The sequence below is a fragment of the Stenella coeruleoalba genome, assembly GCF_951394435.1.
Source record: "Stenella coeruleoalba genome assembly, contig: scaffold_88, whole genome shotgun sequence".
In the NCBI taxonomy this organism is placed as follows: domain Eukaryota; kingdom Metazoa; phylum Chordata; class Mammalia; order Artiodactyla; family Delphinidae; genus Stenella; species Stenella coeruleoalba.
In genome coordinates this window covers 287,696-311,785 of record NW_027645889.1, presented here as the reverse complement: position 1 = coordinate 311,785, position 24,090 = coordinate 287,696, and the positions used below count along the sequence as shown (strand labels likewise).

The 24,090-nt window shown below is 43.6% G+C and overlaps 1 long non-coding RNA gene across 8 annotated transcripts in view; it reads left to right on the top strand.

The window, feature by feature from the left end:
• Positions 1 to 24,090, top strand: part of LOC307181487 — a 501,935-nt gene that overhangs the window by 200,957 nt on the left and 276,888 nt on the right. For all 8 annotated transcript variants that reach the window (XR_013826881.1, XR_013826882.1, XR_013826883.1 and 5 more), the window contains exon 2: positions 15,197 to 15,274. This is a non-coding gene — a long non-coding RNA (uncharacterized lncRNA). The remainder of the gene's footprint in view (positions 1 to 15,196; positions 15,275 to 24,090) is intronic.

The window sequence follows — 24,090 nt, the reverse complement described above, 5'->3', positions numbered from 1 at the left end:
ATTTTTTAAATTTTACTTCTTTTTAATTTTGAATTTTATTTTATATTTTTATACAGCAGGTTCTTATTGGTTATCTATTTTATACATATAAATGTATACATGCCAATCCCAGTCTCTCAACTCCTCCCACCACCACCCCCCCAACAGCTTTCCCCCCTTGTTGTCCATACGTTTGTTGTCTACATCTGTTGCTCTATTTATGCCTTGCAAAATGGTTAATCTGTACAGTTTTTCTAGGTTCCACATATATGCATGAATATACAAGATTTGTTTTTCTCTTTCTGACTTACTTCACTCTGTATGACAGTCTCTAGATCCATCGACGTCTCTACAAATGACCCAATTTCATTCCTTTTCATGGCTTAGTAATATTCCATTTTATATATGTACCACAGCTTTATGCATTCGTCTGTCTGTGGGCATTTAGGTTGCTTCCATTACCTCGATATTGTAAATAGTGATGCAATGAACATTGCGGTGAATGACTCTTTTTGATTTATGGTTTTGTCTGGGTATATGTCCAGTACTGGGATTGCTGTATCATATGGTAATTCTATTGTTAGTTTCTTAAGAAATTCCATATTGTTCTCCATAATGACTGTATCAATTTATATTCCCAACAATAGTGGAAGAGGGTTCCTTTTCTCCACACCCTTTCCAGCATTTTTTGTTTGTAGATTTTCAATGATGCCTATTCTACCAGGTGTGAGGTGATACCTCATTGTTGAATCCATTTCGTTGAGCAAGGGGTAGCTCTTGTCTATTACATATTTGGCTTATGGAACGGTATCTGTGCTAATTTCAAACTCTGCTTTTATGTAGCACCCCAACTGACCTTCCCCCTTAAGCAGGCATAAGTTGGTTTTCTAAACTTGAGACCCTGTTCTGTTTTGTAATTCAGTTCATGTGTAGCGAAGTTCACATTCCGTGTATTAGTGATACCTTATGATGTTTCTTTTTCTGTGTGACTTATTTCAGTTAGAATCATCATACCTGAATCCACTCATTATGCTGGTACGGGCCTGATGACACAGATTTCATTGGTGAGTGATATTGCTTTGTAAGTAAATACCACAAATTCTTTATCCATTTTTCACTTTCTGCGATGTTGAACTTGTACTGTAAACGAGGTTCTTGTAAACAGAGGTGTCCCAAACTTTGGGGTGGCTGTGTCTTTTTGATTTTAATTTCCCTAAGCTATAGGACCATAAGTGGCAGTGCCCTAGGCTCTGTTGCTTTGTTTTTTAGATGTTTCAGGAAACACCATACACTTCTCCGGAGTGTCTGTTGGCAATTTACATCCCGCCCATCAGCATAACAAGGCTCCCAGTTCTCCATGGCCTGTCCTGCCTTTCTGGATTTTACACTTTTTTCAGATGGCCCTTTTGACCGGGGGGAAGTGAGACTTCATTGTAGTGCAGATTTCCTTTGCAAGCTTGCTTGGTTGGCCAAAAAGGGCGTATGCGTTTTTTCCTGAATATATTCAGGAAAAAACGCATACGCCCTTTTTGGCCAAGTGCATCATTGTGGACGTTCTGCCTCTTTTCCTATGCTTTCAATGCAATTCCAGTCTACCTCCTGAAATCGGTTTCCTGCAATTCTGCCCCGCTTTCAAGTCCTCTTGGCAGCCTTACTTCAGTCTATTTTTGGACGATAGCTGTCATTTATAACTCTGCAGGTTTGTGAATTTCAGTGCCCCTGAGCTCCTTTCTTCAACTCGCTTTCTTGTGAGCTGGCCGCAACACCGCAGGATGGCTTCAGGCCCTAATCTGGTTCCGGCACGGCACACTGAGCCTTTGGTTATTTCCTCCTCCTGGTGGGAAATGAGAGTTAAATTTGCCCGTCCAGACACCTCCAGCTAGTCTCTCATTGGTTCTCGCTATTCCTGTTCATCTTCCGCAGAAATTGCAAACTGGGCCAAACAGGAGGTTAAAGGCGCTGACTCTCCAAGTCGGGAGAGTGTTAGTAAAGCGTCTGGAATGTTGCACCCGAGTACCAGGGGAGGAAAACTGAGACATATTTGAACACGTCTCCCGTTCACATGGTTGATCATACTCTGGGTTCCACATGCAGGTTTTAGCTGAAGGAAGAATACCTTAAACCTGGAGAGTTAAGACCCGTGTAATGGGTACCATGCAATATGACTTCAAAGGGTCTTCATTTGCTCACCGAACCTCTCCAATCCTATCACTGCTGCGTTTATGCCCCTGTACACATGCTTGATTCTCTTTCGGAGACATAGCAATCCATAGGTTTTACGATACTTACTAGTCAGGTACATTCTTAGGCGTTTAATATGCGGTGTTGAGTCCATTTCGTTGAGCAAGGAGTAGCTCTTGTCTATTCCATATTTGGCTTAAGGAACTTTATCTGTGCTCATTTCAATCTCTGCTTTTATGCAGCACCCCAACTCACCTTTCCCCTTAAGCAAGCATAAGTTGGTTTTCTAAATTTGAGACCCTGTTCTGTTCTGTAATTCAGTTCCTGTGTAGCCAAGTTTACATTCCGTGTATTACTGATATCTTATGATGTTTCTTTTTCTGTGTGACTTATTTCAGTTAGAATCATCATACCTGAATCCACTCATTGTGCTGCTAAGGGCCTGATGACACAGATTTCATTGCTGAGTGATATTGCTTTGTAAGTAAATACCACAACTTCTTTATCCATTTTTCACTTTCTGCGATGTTGAACTTGTACTGTAAACGAGGTTCTTGTAAACAGAGCCGTTCCAAACTTTGGGGTGGCTGTGTCTTTTTGATTTTAATTTCCCTAAGCTATAGGACCATAAGTGGAAGTGCCCTAGGTTCTGTTGCTTTGTTTTTTAGATGTTTCAGGAAACACCATACACTTCTTCCGAGTGGTTGTTGGCAATTTACATCCTGCCCATCAGCATAACAAGGCTCCCAGTTCTCCATGGCCTGTCCTGCCTTTCTGGATTTTACACTTTTTTCAGATGACCCTTTTGACCGGGGGGAAGTGAGACTTCATTGTAGTGCAGATTTCCTTTGCAAGCTTGCTTGGTTGGCCAAAAAGGGCGTATGCGTTTTTTCCTGAATATATTCAGGAAAAAATGCATACGCCCTTTTTGGCCAAGTGCATCATTGTGGACGTTCTGCCTCTTTTCCTATGCTTTCAATGCAATTCCAGTCTACCTCCTGAAATCGGTTTCCTGCAATTCTGCCCCGCTTTCAAGTCCTTTTGGCAGCCTTATTTCAGTATATTTTTGGACGATAGCTGTCATTTATAACTCTGCAGGTTTGTGAATTACAGTGCCCCTGAGCTCCTTTCTTCAACTCGCTTTCTTGTGACCTGGCCGCAACACCGCAGGATGGCTTCAGGCCCTAATCTGGTTCCGGCATGGCACGCTGAGCCTTTGGTTATTTCCTCTTCCTGGTGGGAAATGAGAGTTAAATTTGCCCGTCCAGACCCCTCCAGCTAGTCTCTCATTGGTTCTCGCTATTCCTGTTCATCTTCCGCAGAAATTGCAAACTGGGCCAAACAGGAGGTTAAAGGCGCTGACTCTCCAAGTGAGGAGAGTGTTAGTAAAGCGTCTGGAATGTTGCACCCGAGTACCAGGGTACGAAAACTGAGACATATTTGAACACGTCTCCTGATCACATGGTTGATCATACTCTGGGTTCCACATGCATGTTTTAGCTGAAGGAAGAATACCTAAAACCTGGGTAGTTGAAACCCGTGTAATGGGTACCATGCAATATGAGTTCAAAGGGTCTTCATTTGCTCACCGAACCTCTCCAATCCTATCACTGCTGCGTTTATGCCCCTGTACACATGCTTGATTCTCTTTCGGAGACATAGCAATCCATAGGTTTTAAGAAACTTACTAGTCACGTACATTCTTAGGCGTTTAATATGCGGTGTTGAGTCCATTTCGTTGAGCAAGGAGTAGCTCTTGTCTATTCCATATTTGGCTTAAGGAACTTTATCTGTGCTCATTTCAGTCTCTGGTTTTATGCAGCACCCGAACTCACCTTTCCCCTTAAGCAAGCATAAGTTGGTTTTCTAAATTTGAGACCCTGTTCTGTTCTGTAATTCAGTTCCTGTGTAGCCAAGTTTACATTCCGTGTATTACTGATATCTTATGATGTTTCTTTTTCTGTGTGACTTACTTCAGTTAGAATCATCATACCTGAATCCACTCATTGTGCTGCTAAGGGCCTGATGACACAGATTTCATTGCTGAGTGATATTGCTTTGTAAGTAAATACCACAACTTCTTTATCCATTTTTCACTTTCTGCGATGTTGAACTTGTACTGTAAACGAGGTTCTTGTAAACAGAGCCGTTCCAAACTTTGGGGTGGCTGTGTCTTTTTGATTTTAATTTCCCTAAGCTATAGGACCATAAGTGGAAGTGCCCTAGGTTCTGTTGCTTTGTTTTTTAGATGTTTCAGGAAACACCATACACTTCTCCCGAGTGGTTGTTGGCAATTTACATCCCGCCCATCAGCATAACAAGGCTCCCAGTTCTCCATGGCCTGTCCTGCCTTTCTGGATTTTACACTTTTTTCAGATGGCCCTTTTGACCGGGGGGAAGTGAGACTTCATTGTAGTGCAGATTTCCTTTGCAAACTTGCTTGGTTGGCCAAAAAGGGCATATGCGTTTTTTCCTGAAAATATTCAGGAAAAAACGCATACGCCCTTTTTGGCCAAGTGCATCATTGTGGACGTTCTGCCTCTTTTCCTATGCTTTCAATGCAATTCCAGTCTACCTTCTGAAATTGGTTTCCTGCAATTCTGCCCCGCTTTCAAGTCCTCTTGGCAGCCTTACTTCAGTCTATTTTTGGACGATAGCTGTCATTTATAACTCTGCAGGTTTGTGAATTACAGTGCCCCTGAGCTCCTTTCTTCAACTCGATTTCTTGTGACCTGGCCGCAACACCGCAGGATGGCTTCAGGCCCTAATCTGGTTCCGGCCCGGCACGCTGAGCCTTTGGTTAATTCCTCTTCCTGGTGGGAAATGAGAGTTAAATTTGCTTGTCCAGACACCTCCAGCTAGTCTCTCATTGGTTCTCGCTATTCCTGTTCATCTTCCGCAGAAATTGCAAACTGGGCCAAACAGGAGGTTAAAGGGACTGACTCTCCAAGTGGGGAGAGTGTTAGTAAAGCGTCTGGAATGTTGCACCCGAGTACCAGGGGAGGAAAACTGAGACATATTTGAACACGTCTCCCGATCACATGGTTGATCATACTCTAGGTTCCACATGCATGTTTTAGCTGAAGGAAGAATACCTTAAACCTGGGTAGTTGAAACCCGTGGAATGGGTACCATGCAATATGACTTCAAAGGGTCTTCATTTGCTCACCGAACCTCTCCAATCCTATCACTGCTGCGTTTATGCCCCTGTACACATGCTTGATTCTCTTTCAGAGACATAGCAATCCATAGGTTTTACGATACTTACTAGTCAGGTACATTCTTAGGCGTTTAATATGCGGTGTTGAGTCCATTTCGTTGAGCAAGGAGTAGCTCTTGTCTATTCCATATTTGACTTAAGGAACTTTATCTGTGCTCATTTCAATCTCTGGTTTTATGCAGCACCCCAACTCACCTTTCCCCTTAAGCAAGCATAAGTTGGTTTTCTAAATTTGAGACCCTGTTCTGTTCTGTAATTCAGTTCCTGTGTAGCCAAGTTTCCATTCTGTGTATTACTGATATCTTATGATGTTTCTATTTCTGTGTGACTTATTTCAGTTAGAATCATCATACCTGAATCCACTCATTGTGATGTTAAGGGCCTGATGACATAGATTTCATTGCTGAGTGATATTGCTTTGTAAGTAAATACCACAACTTCTTTATCCATTTTTCACTTTCTGCGATGTTGAACTTGTACTGTAAACGAGGTTCTTGTAAACAGAGGCGTCCCAAACTTTGGGGTGGCTGTGTCTTTTTGGTTTTAATTTCCCTAAGCTATAGGACCATAAGTGGCAGTGCCCTAGGCTCTGTTGCTTTGTTTTTTAGATGTTTCAGGAAACACCATACACTTCTCCCGAGTGTCTGTTGGCAATTTACATCCCGCCCATCAGCATAACAAGGCTCCCAGTTCTCCATGGCCTGTCCTGCCTTTCTGGATTTTACACTTTTTTCAGATGGCCCTTTTGACCAGGGGGAAGTGAGACTTCATTGTAGTGCAGATTTCCTTTGCAAGCTTGCTTGGTTGGCCAAAAAGGGCGTATGCGTTTTTTCCTGAATATATTCAGGAAAAAACGCATACGCCCTTTTTGGCCAAGTGCATCATTGTGGACGTTCTGCCTCTTTTCCTATGCTTTCAATGCAATTCCAGTCTACCTCCTGAAATCGGTTTCCTGCAATTCTGCCCCGCTTTCAAGTCCTCTTGGCAGCCTTACTTCAGTCTATTTTTGGACGATAGCTGTCATTTATAACTCTGCAGGTTTGTGAATTACAGTGCCCCTGAGCTCCTTTCTTCAACTCGCTTTCTTGTGACCTGGCCGCAACACCGCAGGATGGCTTCAGGCCCTAATCTGGTTCCGGCCCGGCACGCTGAGCCTTTGGTTAATTCCTCTTCCTGGTGGGAAATGAGAGTTAAATTTGCCCGTCCAGACACCTCCAGCTAGCCTCTCATTGGTTCTCGCTATTCCTGTTCATCTTCCGCAGAAATTGCAAACTGGGCCAAACAGGAGGTTAAAGGGACTGACTCTCCAAGTGGGGAGAGTGTTAGTAAAGCGTCTGGAATGTTGCACCCGAGTACCAGGGTACGAAAACTGAGACATATTTGAACATGTCTCCCGATCACATGGTTGATCATACTCTAGGTTCCACATGCATGTTTTAGCTGAAGGAAGAATACCTTAAACCTGGGTAGTTGAAACCCGTGGAATGGGTACCATGCAATATGACTTCAAAGGGTCTTCATTTGCTCACCGAACCTCTCCAATCCTATCACTGCTGCGTTTATGCCCCTGTACACATGCTTGATTCTCTTTCGGAGACATAGCAATCCATAGGTTTTAAGATACTTACTAGTCAGGTACATTCTTAGGCGTTTAATATGGGGTGTTGAGTCCATTTCGTTGAGCAAGGAGTAGCTCTTGTCTATTCCATATTTGGCTTAAGGAACTTTATCTGTGCTCATTTCAATCTCTGGTTTTATGCAGCACCCCAACTCACCTTTACCCTTAAGCAAGAATAAGTTGGTTTTCTAAATTTGAGACCCTGTTCTGTTCTGTAATTCAGTTCCTGTGTAGCCAAGTTTCCATTCCGTGTATTACTGATATCTTATGATGTTTCTTTTTCTGTGTGACTTATTTCAGTTAGAATCATCATACCTGAATCCACTCATTGTGCTGCTAAGGGCCTGATGACACAGATTTCATTGCTGAGTGATATTGCTTTGTAAGTAAATACCACAACTTCTTTATCCATTTTTCACTTTCTGCGATGTTGAACTTGTACTGTAAACGAGGTTCTTGTAAACAGAGCCGTTCCAAACTTTGGGGTGGCTGTGTCTTTTTGATTTTAATTTCCCTAAGCTATAGGACCATAAGTGGCAGTGCCCTAGGCTCTGTTGCTTTGTTTTTTAGATGTTTCAGGAAACACCATACACTTCTCCCAAGCGTCTGTTGGCAATTTACATCCCGCCCATCAGCATAACAAGGCTACCAGTTCTCCATGGCCTGTCCTGCCTTTCTGGATTTTACACTTTTTTCAGATGGCCCTTTTGACCGGGGGGAAGTGAGACTTCATTGTAGTGCAGATTTCCTTTGCAAGCTTGCTTGGTTGGCCAAAAAGTGCGTATGCGTTTTTTCCTGAATATATTCAGGAAAAAACGCATACGCCCTTTTTGGCCAAGTGCATCATTGTGGACGTTCTGCCTCTTTTCCTATGCTTTCAATGCAATTCCAGTCTACCTCCTGAAATCGGTTTCCTGCAATTCTGCCCCGCTTTCAAGTCCTCTTGGCAGCCTTACTTCAGTCTATTTTTGGACGATAGCTGCCATTTATAACTCTGCAGGTTTGTGAATTACAGTGCCCCTGAGCTCCTTTCTTCAACTTGCTTTCTTGTGACCTGGCCGCAACACCGCAGGATGGCTTCAGGCCCTAATCTGGTTCCGGCACGGCACACTGAGCCTTTGGTTATTTCCTCTTCCTGGTGGGAAATGAGAGTTAAATTTGCCCGTCCAGACACCTTCAGCTAGTCTCTCATTGGTTCTCGCTATTCCTGTTCATCTTCCGCAGAAATTGCAAACTGGGCCAAACAGGAGGTTAAAGGCGCTGACTCTCCAAGTGGGGAGAGTGTTAGTAAAGCGTCTGGAATGTTGCACCCGAGTACCAGGGGAGGAAAACTGAGACATATTTGAACACGTCTCCCGTTCACATGGTTGATCATACTTGGGTTCCACATGCATGTTTTAGCTGAAGGAAGAATACCTTAAACCTGGAGAGTTGAGACCCGTGTAATGGGTACCATGCAATATGACTTCAAAGGGTCTTCATTTGCTCACCGAACCTCTCCAATCCTATCACTGCTGCGTTTATGCCCCTGTACACATGCTTGATTCTCTTTCGGAGACATAGCAATCCGTAGGTTTTACGATACTTACTAGTCAGGTACATTCTTAGGCGTTTAATATGCGGTGTTGAGTCCATTTCGTTGAGCAAGGAGTAGCTCTTGTCTATTCCATATTTGACTTAAGGAACTTTATCTGTGCTCATTTCAATCTCTGGTTTTATGCAGCACCCCAACTCACCTTTACCCTTAAGCAAGCATAAGTTGGTTTTCTAAATTTGAGACCCTGTTCTGTTCTGTAATTCAGTTCCTGTGTAGCCAAGTTTACATTCCGTGTATTACTGATATCTTATGATGTTTCTTTTTCTGTGTGACTTATTTCAGTTAGAATCATCATACCTGAATCCACTCATTGTGATGTTAAGGGCCTGATGACATAGATTTCATTGCTGAGTGATATTGCTTTGTAAGTAAATACCACAACTTCTTTATCCATTTTTCACTTTCTGCGATGTTGAACTTGTACTGTAAACGAGGTTCTTGTAAACAGAGGCGTCCCTAACTTTGGGGTGGCTGTGTCTTTTTGATTTTAATTTCCCTAAGCTATAGGACCATAAGTGGCAGTGCCCTAGGCTCTGTTGCTTTGTTTTTTAGATGTTTCAGGAAACACCATACACTTCTCCCAAGTGTCTGTTGGCAATTTACATCCCGCCCATCAGCATAACAAGGCTCCCAGTTCTCCATGGCCTGTCCTGCCTTTCTGGATTTTACACTTTTTTCAGATGGCCCTTTTGACCGGGGGGAAGTGAGACTTCATTGTAGTGCAGATTTCCTTTGCAAGCTTGCTTGGTTGGCCAAAAAGGGCGTATGCGTTTTTTCCTGAATATATTCAGGAAAAAACGCATACGCCCTTTTTGGCCAAGTGCATCATTGTGGACGTTCTGCCTCTTTTCCTATGCTTTCAATGCAATTCCAGTCTACCTCCTGAAATCGGTTTCCTGCAATTCTGCCCCGCTTTCAAGTCCTCTTGGCAGCCTTCCTTCAGTCTATTTTTGGACGATAGCTGTCATTTATAACTCTGCAGGTTTGTGAATTACAGTGCCCCTGAGCTCCTTTCTTCAACTTGCTTTCTTGTGACCTGGCCGCAACACCGCAGGATGGCTTCAGGCCCTAATCTGGTTCCGGCACGGCACGCTGAGCCTTTGGTTATTTCCTCTTCCTTGTGGGAAATGAGAGTTAAATTTGCCCGTCCAGACACCTCCAGCTAGTCTCTCATTGGTTCTCGCTATTCCTGTTCATCTTCCGCAGAAATTGCAAACTGGGCCAAACAGGAGGTTAAAGGCGCTGACTCTCCAAGTGGGGAGAGTGTTAGTAAAGCGTCTGGAATGTTGCACCCGAGTACCAGGGGAGGAAAACTGAGACATATTTGAACACGTCTCCCGTTCACATGGTTGATCATACTTGGGTTCCACATGCATGTTTTAGCTGAAGGAAGAATACCTTAAACCTGGAGAGTTCAGACCCGTGTAATGGGTACCATGCAATATGACTTCAAAGGGTCTTCATTTGCTCACCGAACCTCTCCAATCCTATCACTGCTGCGTTTATGCCCCTGTACACATGCTTGATTCTCTTTGAGAGACATAGCAATCCATAGGTTTTAAGATACTTACTAGTCAGGTACATTCTTAGGCGTTTAATATGCGGTGTTGAGTCCATTTCGTTGAGCAAGGAGTAGCTCTTGTCTATTCCATATTTGGCTAGGAACTTTATCTGTGCTCATTTCAATCTCTGGTTTTATGCAGCACCCCAACTCACCTTTACCCTTAAGCAAGCATAAGTTGTTTTTCTAAATTTGAGACCCTGTTCTGTTCTGTGATTCAGTTCCTGTGTAGCCAAGTTTACATTCCGTTTATTACTGATATCATATGATGTTTCTTTTCTGTGTGACTTATTTCAGTTAGAATCATCATACCTGAATCCACTCATTGTGCTGCTATGGGCCTCATGACACAGATTTCATTGCTGAGTGATATTGCTTTGTAAGTAAATACCACAACTTCTTTATCCATTTTTCACTTTCTGCGATGTTGAACTTGTACTGTAAACGAGGTTCTTGTAAACAGAGCCGTTCGAAAGTTTGGGGTGGCTGTGTCTTTTTGATTTTAATTTCCCTAAGCTATAGGACCATAAGTGGCAGTGCCCTAGGCTCTGTTGCTTTGTTTTTTAGATGTTTCAGGAAACACCATACACTTCTCCCGAGTGTCTGTTGGCAATTTTCATCCCACCCATCAGCATAACAAGGCTCCCAGTTCTCCATGGCCTGTCCTGCCTTTCTGGATTTTACACTTTTTTCAGATGGCCCTTTTGACCGGGGGGAAGTGAGACTTCATTGTAGTGCAGATTTCCTTTGCAAGCTTGCTTGGTTGGCCAAAAAGGGCGTATGCGTTTTTTCCTGAATATATTCAGGAAAAAATGCATACGCCCTTTTTGGCCAAGTGCATCATTGTGGACGTTCTGCCTCTTTTCCTATGCTTTCAATGCAATTCCAGTCTACCTCCTGAAATCGGTTTCCTGCAATTCTGCCCCGCTTTCAAGTCCTCTTGGCAGCCTTACTTCAGTCTATTTTTGGACGATAGCTGTCATTTATAAGTCTGCAGGTTTGTGAATTACAGTGCCCCTGAGCTCCTTTCTTCAACTCGCTTTCTTGTGACCTGGCCGCAACACCGCAGGATGGCTTCAGGCCCTAATCTGGTTCTGGCACGGCATGCTGAGCCTTTGGTTAATTCCTCTTCCTGGTGGGAAATGAGAGTTAAATTTGCCCGTCCAGACACCTCCAGCTAGTCTCTCATTGGTTCTCGCTATTCCTGTTCATCTTCCTCAGAAATTGCAAACTGGGCCAAACAGGAGGTTAAAGGGACTGACTCTCCAAGTCGGGAGAGTGTTAGTAAAGCGTCTGGAATGTTGCACCCGAGTACCAGGGGAGGAAAACTGAGACATATTTGAACACGTCTCCCGATCACATGGTTGATCATACTCTAGGTTCCACATGCATGTTTTAGCTGAAGGAAGAATACCTTAAACCTGGAGAGTTGAGACCCGTGTAATGCGTACCATGCAATATGACTTCAAAGGGTCTTCATTTGCTCACCGAACCTCTCCAATCCTATCACTGCTGCGTTTATGCCCCTGTACACATGCTTGATTCTCTTTTGGAGACATAGCAATCCATAGGTTTTACGATACTTACTAGTCAGGTACATTCTTAGGCGTTTAATATGCGGTGTTGAGTCCATTTCGTTGAGCAAGGAGTAGCTCTTGTCTATTCCATATTTGACTTAAGGAACTTTATCTGTGCTCATTTCAATCTCTGGTTTTATGCAGCACCCCAACTCACCTTTCCCCTTAAGCAAGCATAAGTTGTTTTTCTAAATTTGAGACCCTGTTCTGTTTTGGAATGTAGTTCCTGTGTAGCCAAGTTTCCATTCCGTGTATTACTGATATCTTATGATGTTTCTTTTTCTGTGTGACTTATTTCAGTTAGAATCATCATACCTGAATCCACTCATTGTGCTGCTAAGGGCCTGATGACACAGATTTCATTGCTGAGTGATATTGTTTTGTAAGTAAATACCACAACTTCTTTATCCATTTTTCACTTTCTGCGATGTTGAACTTGTACTGTAAACGAGGTTCTTGTAAACAGAGCCGTTCCAAACTTTGGGGTGGCTGTGTCTTTTTGATTTTAATTTCCCTAAGCTATAGGACCATAAGTGGAAGTGCCCTAGGTTCTGTTGCTTTGTTTTTTAGATGTTTCAGGAAACACCATACACTTCTCCCGAGTGGTTGTTGGCAATTTACATCCCGCCCATCAGCATAACAAGGCTCCCAGTTCTCGATGGCCTGTCCTGCCTTTCTGGATTTTACACTTTTTTCAGATGGCCCTTTTGACCGGGGGGAAGTGAGACTTCATTGCAGTGCAGATTTCCTTTGCAAGCTTGCTTGGTTGGCCAAAAAGTGCGTATGTGTTTTTTCCTGAATATATTCAGGAAAAAACGCATACGCCCTTTATGGCCAAGTGCATCATTGTGGACGTTCTGCCTCTTTTCCTATGCTTTCAATGCAATTCCAGTCTACCTCCTGAAATCGGTTTCCTGCAATTCTGCCCCGCTTTCAAGTCCTCTTGGCAGCCTTACTTCAGTCTATTTTTGGACGATAGCTGTCATTTATAACTCTGCAGGTTTGTGAATTACATTGCCCCTGAGCTCCTTTCTTCAACTCGCTTTCTTGTGACCTGGCCGCAACACCACAGGATGGCTTCAGGCCCTAATCTGGTTCTGGCACGGCACGCTGAGCCTTTGGTTAATTCCTCTTCCTGGTGGGAAATGAGAGTTAAATTTGCCCGTCCAGACACCTCCAGCTAGTCTCTTATTGGTTCTCGCTATTCCTGTTTATCTTCCGCAGAAATTGCAAACTGGGCCAAACAGGAGGTTAAAGGGACTGACTCTCCAAGTGGGGAGAGTGTTAGTAAAGCGTCTGGAATGTTGCACCCGAGTACCAGGGGAGGAAAACTGAGACATATATAAACACGTCTCCCGATCACATGGTTGATCATACTCTAGGTTCCACATGCATGTTTTAGCTGAAGGAAGAATACCTTAAACCTGGAGAGTTGAGACCCGTGTAATACGTACCATGCAATATGACTTCAAAGGGTCTTCATTTGCTCACCGAACCTCTCCAATCCTATCACTGCTGCGTTTATGCCCCTGTACACATGCTTGATTCTCTTTTGGAGACATAGCAATCCATAGGTTTTAAGATACTTACTAGTCAGGTACATTCTTAGGCGTTTAATATGTGGTGTTGAGTCCATTTCGTTGAGCAAGGAGTAGCTCTTGTCTATTCCATATTTGACTTAAGGAACTTTATCTGTGCTCATTTCAATCTCTGGTTTTATGCAGCACCCCAACTCACCTTTACCCTTAAGCAAGCATAAGTTGGTTTTCTAAATTTGAGACCCTGTTCTGTTCTGTAATTCAGTTCCTGTGTAGCCAAGTTTACATTCCGTGTATTACTGATATCTTATGATGTTTCTTTTCTGTGTGACTTATTTCAGTTAGAATCATCATACCTGAATCCACTCATTGTGCTGCTACGGGCCTGATGACACAGATTTTATTGCTGAGTGATATTGCTTTTTAAGTAAATACCACAACTTCTTTATCCATTTTTCACTTTCTGCGATGTTGAACTTGTACTGTAAACGAGGTTCTTGTAAACAGAGCCGTTCGAAAGTTTGGGGTGGCTGTGTCTTTTTTATTTTAATTTCCCTAAGCTATAGGACCATAAGTGGAAGTGCCCTAGGTTCAGTTGCTTTGCTTTTTCGATGTTTCAGGAAACACCATACACTTCTCCCGAGTGTCTGTTGGCAATTTACATCCCGCCCATCAGCATAACAAGGCTCCCAGTTCTCCATGGCCTGTCCTGCCTTTCTGGATTTTACACTTTTTTCAGATGGCCCTTTTGACCGGGGGGAAGTGAGACTTCATTGTAGTGCAGATTTCCTTTGCAAGCTTGCTTGGTTGGCCAAAAAGGGCGTATGCGTTTTTTCCTGAATATATTCAGGAAAAAACGCATACGCCCTTTTTGGCCAAGTGCATCATTGTGGACGTTCTGCCTCTTTTCCTATGCTTTCAATGCAATTCCAGTCTACCTCCTGAAATCGGTTTCCTGCAATTCTGCCCCGCTTTCAAGTCCTCTTGGCAGCCTTACTTCAGTCTATTTTTGGACGATAGCTGTCATTTATAACTCTGCAGGTTTGTGAATTACAGTGCCCCTGAGCTCCTTTCTTCAACTCGCTTTCTTGTGACCTGGCCGCAACACCGCAGGATGGCTTCAGGCCCTAATCTGGTTCCGGCCCGGCATGCTGAGCCTTTGGTTAATTCCTCTTCCTGGTGGGAAATGAGAGTTAAATTTGCCCGTCCAGACACCTCCAGCTAGTCTCTCATTGGTTCTCGCTATTCCTGTTCATCTTCCGCAGAAATTGCAAACTGGGCCAAACAGGAGGTTAAAGGGACTGACTCTCCAAGTCGGGAGAGTGTTAGTAAAGCGTCTGGAATGTTGCACCCGAGTACCAGGGGAGGAAAACTGAGACATATTTGAACACGTCTCACGATCACATGGTTGATCATACTCTAGGTTCCACATGCATGTTTTAGCTGAAGGAAGAATACCTTAAACCTGGAGAGTTGAGACCCGTGTAATGCGTACCATGCAATATGACTTCAAAGGGTCTTCATTTGTTCACCGAACCTCTCCAATCTTATCACTGCTGCGTTTATGCCCCTGTACACACGCTTGATTCTCTTTCGGAGACATAGCAATCCATAGGTTTTAAGATACTTACTAGTCAGGTACATTCTTAGGCGTTTAATATGCGGTGTTGAGTCCATTTCGTTGAGCAAGGAGTAGCTCTTGTCTATTCCATATTTGGCTTAAGGAACTTTATCTGTGCTCATTTCAATCTCTGGTTTTATGCAGCACCCCAACTCACCTTTCCCCTTAAGCAAGCATAAGTTGGTTTTCTAAATTTGAGACCCTGTTCTGTTCTGTAATTCAGTTCCTGTGTAGCCAAGTTTACATTCCGTGTATTACTGATATCTTATGATGTTTCTTTTTCTGTGTGACTTATTACATTTAGAATCATCATACCTGAATCCACTCATTGTGCTGCTACGGGCCTGATGACACAGATTTCATTGCTGAGTGATATTGCTTTGTAAGTAAATACCACAACTTCTTTATCCATTTTTCACTTTCTGCGATGTTGAACTTGTACTGTAAACGAGGTTCTTGTAAACAGAGGCGTCCCAAACTTTGGGGTGGCTGTGTCTTTTTGATTTTAATTTCCCTAAGCTATAGGACCATAAGTGGAAGTGCCCTAGGTTCTGTTGCTTTGTTTTTTAGATGTTTCAGGAAACACCATATACTTCTCCCGAGTGGTTGTTGGCAATTTACATCCCGCCCATCAGCATAACAAGGCTCCCAGTTCTCCATGGCCTGTCCTGCCTTTCTGGATTTTACACTTTTTTCAGATGGCCCTTTTGACCGGGGGGAAGTGAGACTTCATTGTAGTGCAGATTTCCTTTGCAAGCTTGCTTGGTTGGCCAAAAAGGGCGTATGCGTTTTTTCCTGAATATATTCAGGAAAAAACGCATACGCCCTTTTTGGCCAAGTGCATCATTGTGGACGTTCTGCCTCTTTTCCTATGCTTTCAATGCAATTCCAGTCTACCTCCTGAAATCGGTTTCCTGCAATTCTGCCCCGCTTTCAAGTCCTCTTGGCAGCCTTACTTCAGTCTATTTTTGGACGATAGCTGTCATTTATAACTCTGCAGGTTTGTGAATTACAGTGCCCCTGGGCTCCTTTCTTCAACTCGCTTTCTTTTGAGCTGGCCGCAACACCGCAGGATGGCTTCAGGCCCTAATCTGGTTCCGGTACGGCACGCTGAGCCTTTGGTTATTTCCTCTTCCTGGTGGGAAATGAGAGTTAAATTTGCCCGTCCAGACACCTCCAGCTAGCCTCTCATTGGTTCTCGCTATTCCTGTTCATCTTCCGCAGAAATTGCAAACTGGGCCAAACAGGAGGTTAAAGGGACTGACTCTCCACGTCGGGAGAGTGTTATAAAGCATCTGGAATGTTGCACCCGAGTACCAGGGGAGGAAAACTGAGACATATTTGAACACGTCTCCCGTTCACATGGTTGATCATACTCTGGGTTCCACATGCATGTTTTAGCTGAAGGAAGAATACCTTAAACCTGGAGAGTTGAGACCCGTGGAATGGGTACCATGCAATATGACTTCAAAGGGTCTTCATTTGCTCACCGAACCTCTCCAATCCTATCACTGCTGCGTTTATGCCCCTGTACACACGCTTGATTCTCTTTTGGAGACATAGCAATCCATAGGTTTTAAGATACTTACTAGTCAGGTACATTCTTAGGCGTTTAATATGCGGTGTTGAGTCCATTTCGTTGAGCAAGGAGTAGGTCTTGTCTATTCCATATTTGACTTAAGGAACTTTATCTGTGCTCATTTCAATCTCTGGTTTTATGCAGCACCCCAACTCACCTTTCCCCTTAAGCAAGCATAAGTTGTTTTTCTAAATTTGAGACCCTGTTCTGTTCTGTGATTCAGTTCCTGTGTAGCCAAGTTTACATTCCGTTTATTACAGATATCTTATGATGTTTCTTTTCTGTGTGAATTATTTCAGTTAGAATCATCATACCTGAATCCACTCATTGTGCTGCTATGGGCCTGATGACACAGATTTCATTGCTGAGTGATATTGCTTTGTAAGTAAATACCACAACTTCTTTATCCATTTTTCACTTTCTGCGATGTTGAACTTGTACTGTAAACGAGGTTCTTGTAAACAGAGCCGTTCGAAAGTTTGGGGTGGCTGTGTCTTTTTGATTTTAATTTCCCTAAGCTATAGGACCATAAATGGCAGTGCCCTAGGCTCTGTTGCTTTGTTTTTTAGATGTTTCAGGAAACACCATACACTTCTCCCGAGTGTCTGTTGGCAATTTACATCCCGCCCATCAGCATAACAAGGCTCCCAGTTCTCCATGGCCTGTCCTGCCTTTCTGGATTTTACACTTTTTTCAGATGGCCCTTTTGACCGGGGGGAAGTGAGACTTCATTGTAGTGCAGATTTCCTTTGCAAGCTTGCTTGGTTGGCCAAAAAGGGCGTATGCGTTTTTTCCTGAATATATTCAGGAAAAAACGCATACGCCCTTTTTGGCCAAGTGCATCATTGTGGACGTTCTGCCTCTTTTCCTATGCTTTCAATGCAATTCCAGTCTACCTCCTGAAATCGGTTTCCTGCAATTCTGCCCCGCTTTCAAGTCCTCTTGGCAGCCTTACTTCAGTCTATTTTTGGACGATAGCTGTCATTTATAAGTCTGCAAGTTTGTGAATTACAGTGCCCCTGAGCTCCTTTCTTCAACTCGCTTTCTTGTGACCTGGCCGCAACACCGCAGGATGGCTTCAGGCCCTAATCTGGTTCCGGCCCGGCATGCTGAGCCTTTGGTTAATTCCTCTTCCTGGTGGGAAATGAGAGTTAAATTTACCCGTCCAGACACCTCCAGCTAGTCTCTCATTGGTTCTCGCTATTCCTGTTCATCTTCCGCAGAAATTGCAAACTGGGCCAAACAGGAGGTTAAAGGGACTGACTCTCCAAGTCGGGAGAGTGTTAGTAAAGCGTCTGGAATGTTGCACCCGAGTACCAGGGGAGGAAAACTGAGACATATTTGAACACGTCTCCCGATCACATGGTTGATCATACTCTAGGTTCCACATGCATGTTTTAGCTGAAGGAAGAATACCTTAAACCTGGAGAGTTGAGACCCGTGTAATGCGTACCATGCAATATGACTTCAAAGGGTCTTCATTTGCTCACCGAACCTCTCCAATCCTATCACTGCTGCGTTTATGCCCCTGTACACATGCTTGATTCTCTTTTGGAGACATAGCAATCCATAGGTTTTCCGATACTTACTAGTCAGGTACATTCTTAGGCGTTTAATATGCGGTGTTGAGTCCATTTCGTTGAGCAAGGAGTAGCTCTTGTCTATTCCATATTTGACTTAAGGAACTTTATCTGTGCTCATTTCAATCTCTGGTTTTATGCAGCACCCCAACTCACCTTTCCCCTTAAGCAAGCATAAGTTGGTTTTCTAAATTTGAGACCCTGTTCTGTTTTGGAATGTAGTTCCTGTGTAGCCAAGTTTCCATTCCGTGTATTACTGATATCTTATGATGTTTCTTTTTCTGTGTGACTTACTTCAGTTAGAATCATCATACCTGAATCCACTCATTGTGCTGCTAAGGGCCTGATGACACAGATTTCATTGCTGAGTGATATTGCTTTGTAAGTAAATACCACAACTTCTTTATCCATTTTTCACTTTCTGCGATGTTGAACTTGTACTGTAAACGAGGTTCTTGTAAACAGATCCGTTCCAAACTTTGGGGTGGCTGTGTCTTTTTGATTTTAATTTCCCTAAGCTATAGGACCATAAGTGGAAGTGCCGTAGGTTCTGTTGCTTTGTTTTTTACATGTTTCAGGAAACACCATACACTTCTCCGGAGTGGTTGTTGGCAATTTACATCCCGCCCTTCAGCATAACAAGGCTCCCAGTTCTCCATGGCCTGTCTTGTCTTTCTGGATTTTACACTTTTTTCAGATGGCCCTTTTGACCGGGGGGAAGTGAGACTTCATTGTAGTGCAGATTTCCTTTGCAAGCTTGCTTGGTTGGCCAAAAAGGGCGTATGCGTTTTTTCCTGAATATATTCAGGAAAAAACGCATATGCCCTTTTTGGCCAAGTGCATCATTGTGGACGTTCTGCCTCTTTTCCTACGCTTTCAATGCAATTCCAGTCTACCTCCTGAAATCGGTTTCCTGCAATTCTGCCCCGCTTTCAAGTCCTCTTGGCAGCCTTACTTCAGTCTATTTTTGGACGATAGCTGTCATTTATAACTCTGCAGGTTTGTGAATTACAGTACCCCTGAGCTCCTTTCCTCAACTCGCTTTCTTGTGACCTGGCCGCAACACCGCAGGATGGCTTCAGGCCCTAATGAGGTTCCGGCACGGCACGCTGAGCCTTTGGTTAATTCCTCTTCCTGGTGGGAAATGAGAGTTAAATTTGCCCGTCCAGACACCTCCAGCTAGTCTCTCATTGGTTCTCGCTATTCCTGTTCATCTTCCGCAGAAATTGCAAACTGGGCCAAACAGGAGGTTAAAGGCGCTGACTCTCCAAGTGGGGAGAGTGTTAGTAAAGCGTCTGGAATGTTGCACCCGAGTACCAGGGGAGGAAAACTGAGACATATTTGAACACGTCTCCCGTTCACATGGTTGATCATACTTGGGTTCCACATGCATGTTTTAGCTGAAGGAAGAATACCTTAAACCTGGAGAGTTGAGACCCGTGGAATGGGTACCATGCAATATGACTTCAAAGGGTCTTCATTTGCTCACCGAACCGCTCCAATCCTATCACTGCTGCGTTTATGCCCCTGTACACACGCTTGATTCTCTTTTGGAGACATAGCAATCCATAGGTTTTAAGATACTTACTAGTCAGGTACATTCTTAGGCGTTTAATATGGGGTGTTGAGTCCATTTCGTTGAGCAAGGAGTAGCTCTTGTCTATTCCATATTTGGCTTAAGGAACTTTATCTGTGCTCATTTCAATCTCTGGTTTTATGCAGCACCCCAACTCACCTTTCCCCTTAAGCAAGCATAAGTTGGTTTTCTAAATTTGAGACCCTGTTCTGTTTTGGAATTCAGTTCCTGTGTAGCCAAGTTTACATTCCGTGTATTAGTGATATCTTATGATGTTTCTTTTTCTGTGTGACTTATTTCAGTTAGAATCATCGTACTTGAATCCACTCATTGTGCTGCTAAGGGCCTGATGACACAGATTTCATTGCTGAGTGATATTGCTTTGTAAGTAAATACCACAACTTCTTTATCCATTTTTCACTTTCTGCGATGTTGAACTTGTACTGTAAACGAGGTTCTTGTAAACAGATCCGTTCCAAACTTTGGGGTGGCTGTGTCTTTTTGATTTTAATTTCCCTAAGCTATAGGACCATAAGTGGAAGTGCCCTAGGTTCTGTTGCTTTGTTTTTTACATGTTTCAGGAAACACCATACACTTCTCCCGAGTGGTTGTTGGCAATTTACATCCCGCCCATCAGCATAACAAGGCTCCCAGTTCTCCATGGCCTGTCTTGTCTTTCTGGATTTTACACTTTTTTCAGATGGCCCTTTTGACCAGGGGGAAGTGAGACTTCATTGTAGTGCAGATTTCCTTTGCAAGCTTGCTTGGTTGGCCAAAAAGGGCGTATGCGTTTTTTCCTGAATATATTCAGGAAAAAACGCATACGCCCTTTTTGGCCAAGTGCATCATTGTGGACGTTCTGCCTCTTTTCCTATGCTTTCAATGCAATTCCAGTCTACCTCCTGAAATCGGTTTCCTGCAATTCTGCCCCGCTTTCAAGTCCTCTTGGCAGCCTTACTTCAGTCTATTTTTGGACGATAGCTGTCATTTATAACTCTGCAGGTTTGTGAATTACAGTGCCCCTGGGCTCCTTTCTTCAACTCGCTTTCTTTTGAGCTGGCCGCAACACCGCAGGATGGCTTCAGGCCCTAATCTGGTTCCGGTACGGCACGCTGAGCCTTTGGTTATTTCCTCTTCCTGGTGGGAAATGAGAGTTAAATTTGCCCGTCCAGACACCTCCAGCTAGCCTCTCATTGGTTCTCGCTATTCCTGTTCATCTTCCGCAGAAATTGCAAACTGGGCCAAACAGGAGGTTAAAGGGACTGACTCTCCACGTCGGGAGAGTGTTATAAAGCATCTGGAATGTTGCACCCGAGTACCAGGGGAGGAAAACTGAGACATATTTGAACACGTCTCCCGTTCACATGGTTGATCATACTCTGGGTTCCACATGCATGTTTTAGCTGAAGGAAGAATACCTTAAACCTGGAGAGTTGAGACCCGTGGAATGGGTACCATGCAATATGACTTCAAAGGGTCTTCATTTGCTCACCGAACCTCTCCAATCCTATCACTGCTGCGTTTATGCCCCTGTACACACGCTTGATTCTCTTTTGGAGACATAGCAATCCATAGGTTTTAAGATACTTACTAGTCAGGTACATTCTTAGGCGTTTAATATGCGGTGTTGAGTCCATTTCGTTGAGCAAGGAGTAGGTCTTGTCTATTCCATATTTGACTTAAGGAACTTTATCTGTGCTCATTTCAATCTCTGGTTTTATGCAGCACCCCAACTCACCTTTCCCCTTAAGCAAGCATAAGTTGTTTTTCTAAATTTGAGACCCTGTTCTGTTCTGTGATTCAGTTCCTGTGTAACCAAGTTTACATTCCGTTTATTACAGATATCTTATGATGTTTCTTTTCTGTGTGAATTATTTCAGTTAGAATCATCATACCTGAATCCACTCATTGTGCTGCTATGGGCCTGATGACACAGATTTCATTGCTGAGTGATATTGCTTTGTAAGTAAATACCACAACTTCTTTATCCATTTTTCACTTTCTGCGATGTTGAACTTGTACTGTAAACGAGGTTCTTGTAAACAGAGCCGTTCGAAAGTTTGGGGTGGCTGTGTCTTTTTGATTTTAATTTCCCTAAGCTATAGGACCATAAATGGCAGTGCCCTAGGCTCTGTTGCTTTGTTTTTTAGATGTTTCAGGAAACACCATACACTTCTCCCGAGTGTCTGTTGGCAATTTACATCCCGCCCATCAGCATAACAAGGCTCCCAGTTCTCCATGGCCTGTCCTGCCTTTCTGGATTTTACACTTTTTTCAGATGGCCCTTTTGACCGGGGGGAAGTGAGACTTCATTGTAGTGCAGATTTCCTTTGCAAGCTTGCTTGGTTGGCCAAAAAGGGCGTATGCGTTTTTTCCTGAATATATTCAGGAAAAAACGCATACGCCCTTTTTGGCCAAGTGCATCATTGTGGACGTTCTGCCTCTTTTCCTATGCTTTCAATGCAATTCCAGTCTACCTCCTGAAATCGGTTTCCTGCAATTCTGCCCCGCTTTCAAGTCCTCTTGGCAGCCTTACTTCAGTCTATTTTTGGACGATAGCTGTCATTTATAAGTCTGCAAGTTTGTGAATTACAGTGCCCCTGAGCTCCTTTCTTCAACTCGCTTTCTTGTGACCTGGCCGCAACACCGCAGGATGGCTTCAGGCCCTAATCTGGTTCCGGCCCGGCATGCTGAGCCTTTGGTTAATTCCTCTTCCTGGTGGGAAATGAGAGTTAAATTTACCCGTCCAGACACCTCCAGCTAGTCTCTCATTGGTTCTCGCTATTCCTGTTCATCTTCCGCAGAAATTGCAAACTGGGCCAAACAGGAGGTTAAAGGGACTGACTCTCCAAGTCGGGAGAGTGTTAGTAAAGCGTCTGGAATGTTGCACCCGAGTACCAGGGGAGGAAAACTGAGACATATTTGAACACGTCTCCCGATCACATGGTTGATCATACTCTAGGTTCCACATGCATGTTTTAGCTGAAGGAAGAATACCTTAAACCTGGAGAGTTGAGACCCGTGTAATGCGTACCATGCAATATGACTTCAAAGGGTCTTCATTTGCTCACCGAACCTCTCCAATCCTATCACTGCTGCGTTTATGCCCCTGTACACATGCTTGATTCTCTTTTGGAGACATAGCAATCCATAGGTTTTCCGATACTTACTAGTCAGGTACATTCTTAGGCGTTTAATATGCGGTGTTGAGTCCATTTCGTTGAGCAAGGAGTAGCTCTTGTCTATTCCATATTTGACTTAAGGAACTTTATCTGTGCTCATTTCAATCTCTGGTTTTATGCAGCACCCCAACTCACCTTTCCCCTTAAGCAAGCATAAGTTGGTTTTCTAAATTTGAGACCCTGTTCTGTTTTGGAATGTAGTTCCTGTGTAGCCAAGTTTCCATTCCGTGTATTACTGATATCTTATGATGTTTCTTTTTCTGTGTGACTTACTTCAGTTAGAATCATCATACCTGAATCCACTCATTGTGCTGCTAAGGGCCTGATGACACAGATTTCATTGCTGAGTGATATTGCTTTGTAAGTAAATACCACAACTTCTTTATCCATTTTTCACTTTCTGCGATGTTGAACTTGTACTGTAAACGAGGTTCTTGTAAACAGATCCGTTCCAAACTTTGGGGTGGCTGTGTCTTTTTGATTTTAATTTCCCTAAGCTATAGGACCATAAGTGGAAGTGCCGTAGGTTCTGTTGCTTTGTTTTTTACATGTTTCAGGAAACACCATACACTTCTCCGGAGTGGTTGTTGGCAATTTACATCCCGCCCTTCAGCATAACAAGGCTCCCAGTTCTCCATGGCCTGTCTTGTCTTTCTGGATTTTACACTTTTTTCAGATGGCCCTTTTGACCGGGGGGAAGTGAGACTTCATTGTAGTGCAGATTTCCTTTGCAAGCTTGCTTGGTTGGCCAAAAAGGGCGTATGCGTTTTTTCCTGAATATATTCAGGAAAAAACGCATATGCCCTTTTTGGCCAAGTGCATCATTGTGGACGTTCTGCCTCTTTTCCTACGCTTTCAATGCAATTCCAGTCTACCTCCTGAAATCGGTTTCCTGCAATTCTGCCCCGCTTTCAAGTCCTCTTGGCAGCCTTACTTCAGTCTATTTTTGGACGATAGCTGTCATTTATAACTCTGCAGGTTTGTGAATTACAGTACCCCTGAGCTCCTTTCCTCAACTCGCTTTCTTGTGACCTGGCCGCAACACCGCAGGATGGCTTCAGGCCCTAATGAGGTTCCGGCACGGCACGCTGAGCCTTTGGTTAATTCCTCTTCCTGGTGGGAAATGAGAGTTAAATTTGCCCGTCCAGACACCTCCAGCTAGTCTCTCATTGGTTCTCGCTATTCCTGTTCATCTTCCGCAGAAATTGCAAACTGGGCCAAACAGGAGGTTAAAGGCGCTGACTCTCCAAGTGGGGAGAGTGTTAGTAAAGCGTCTGGAAT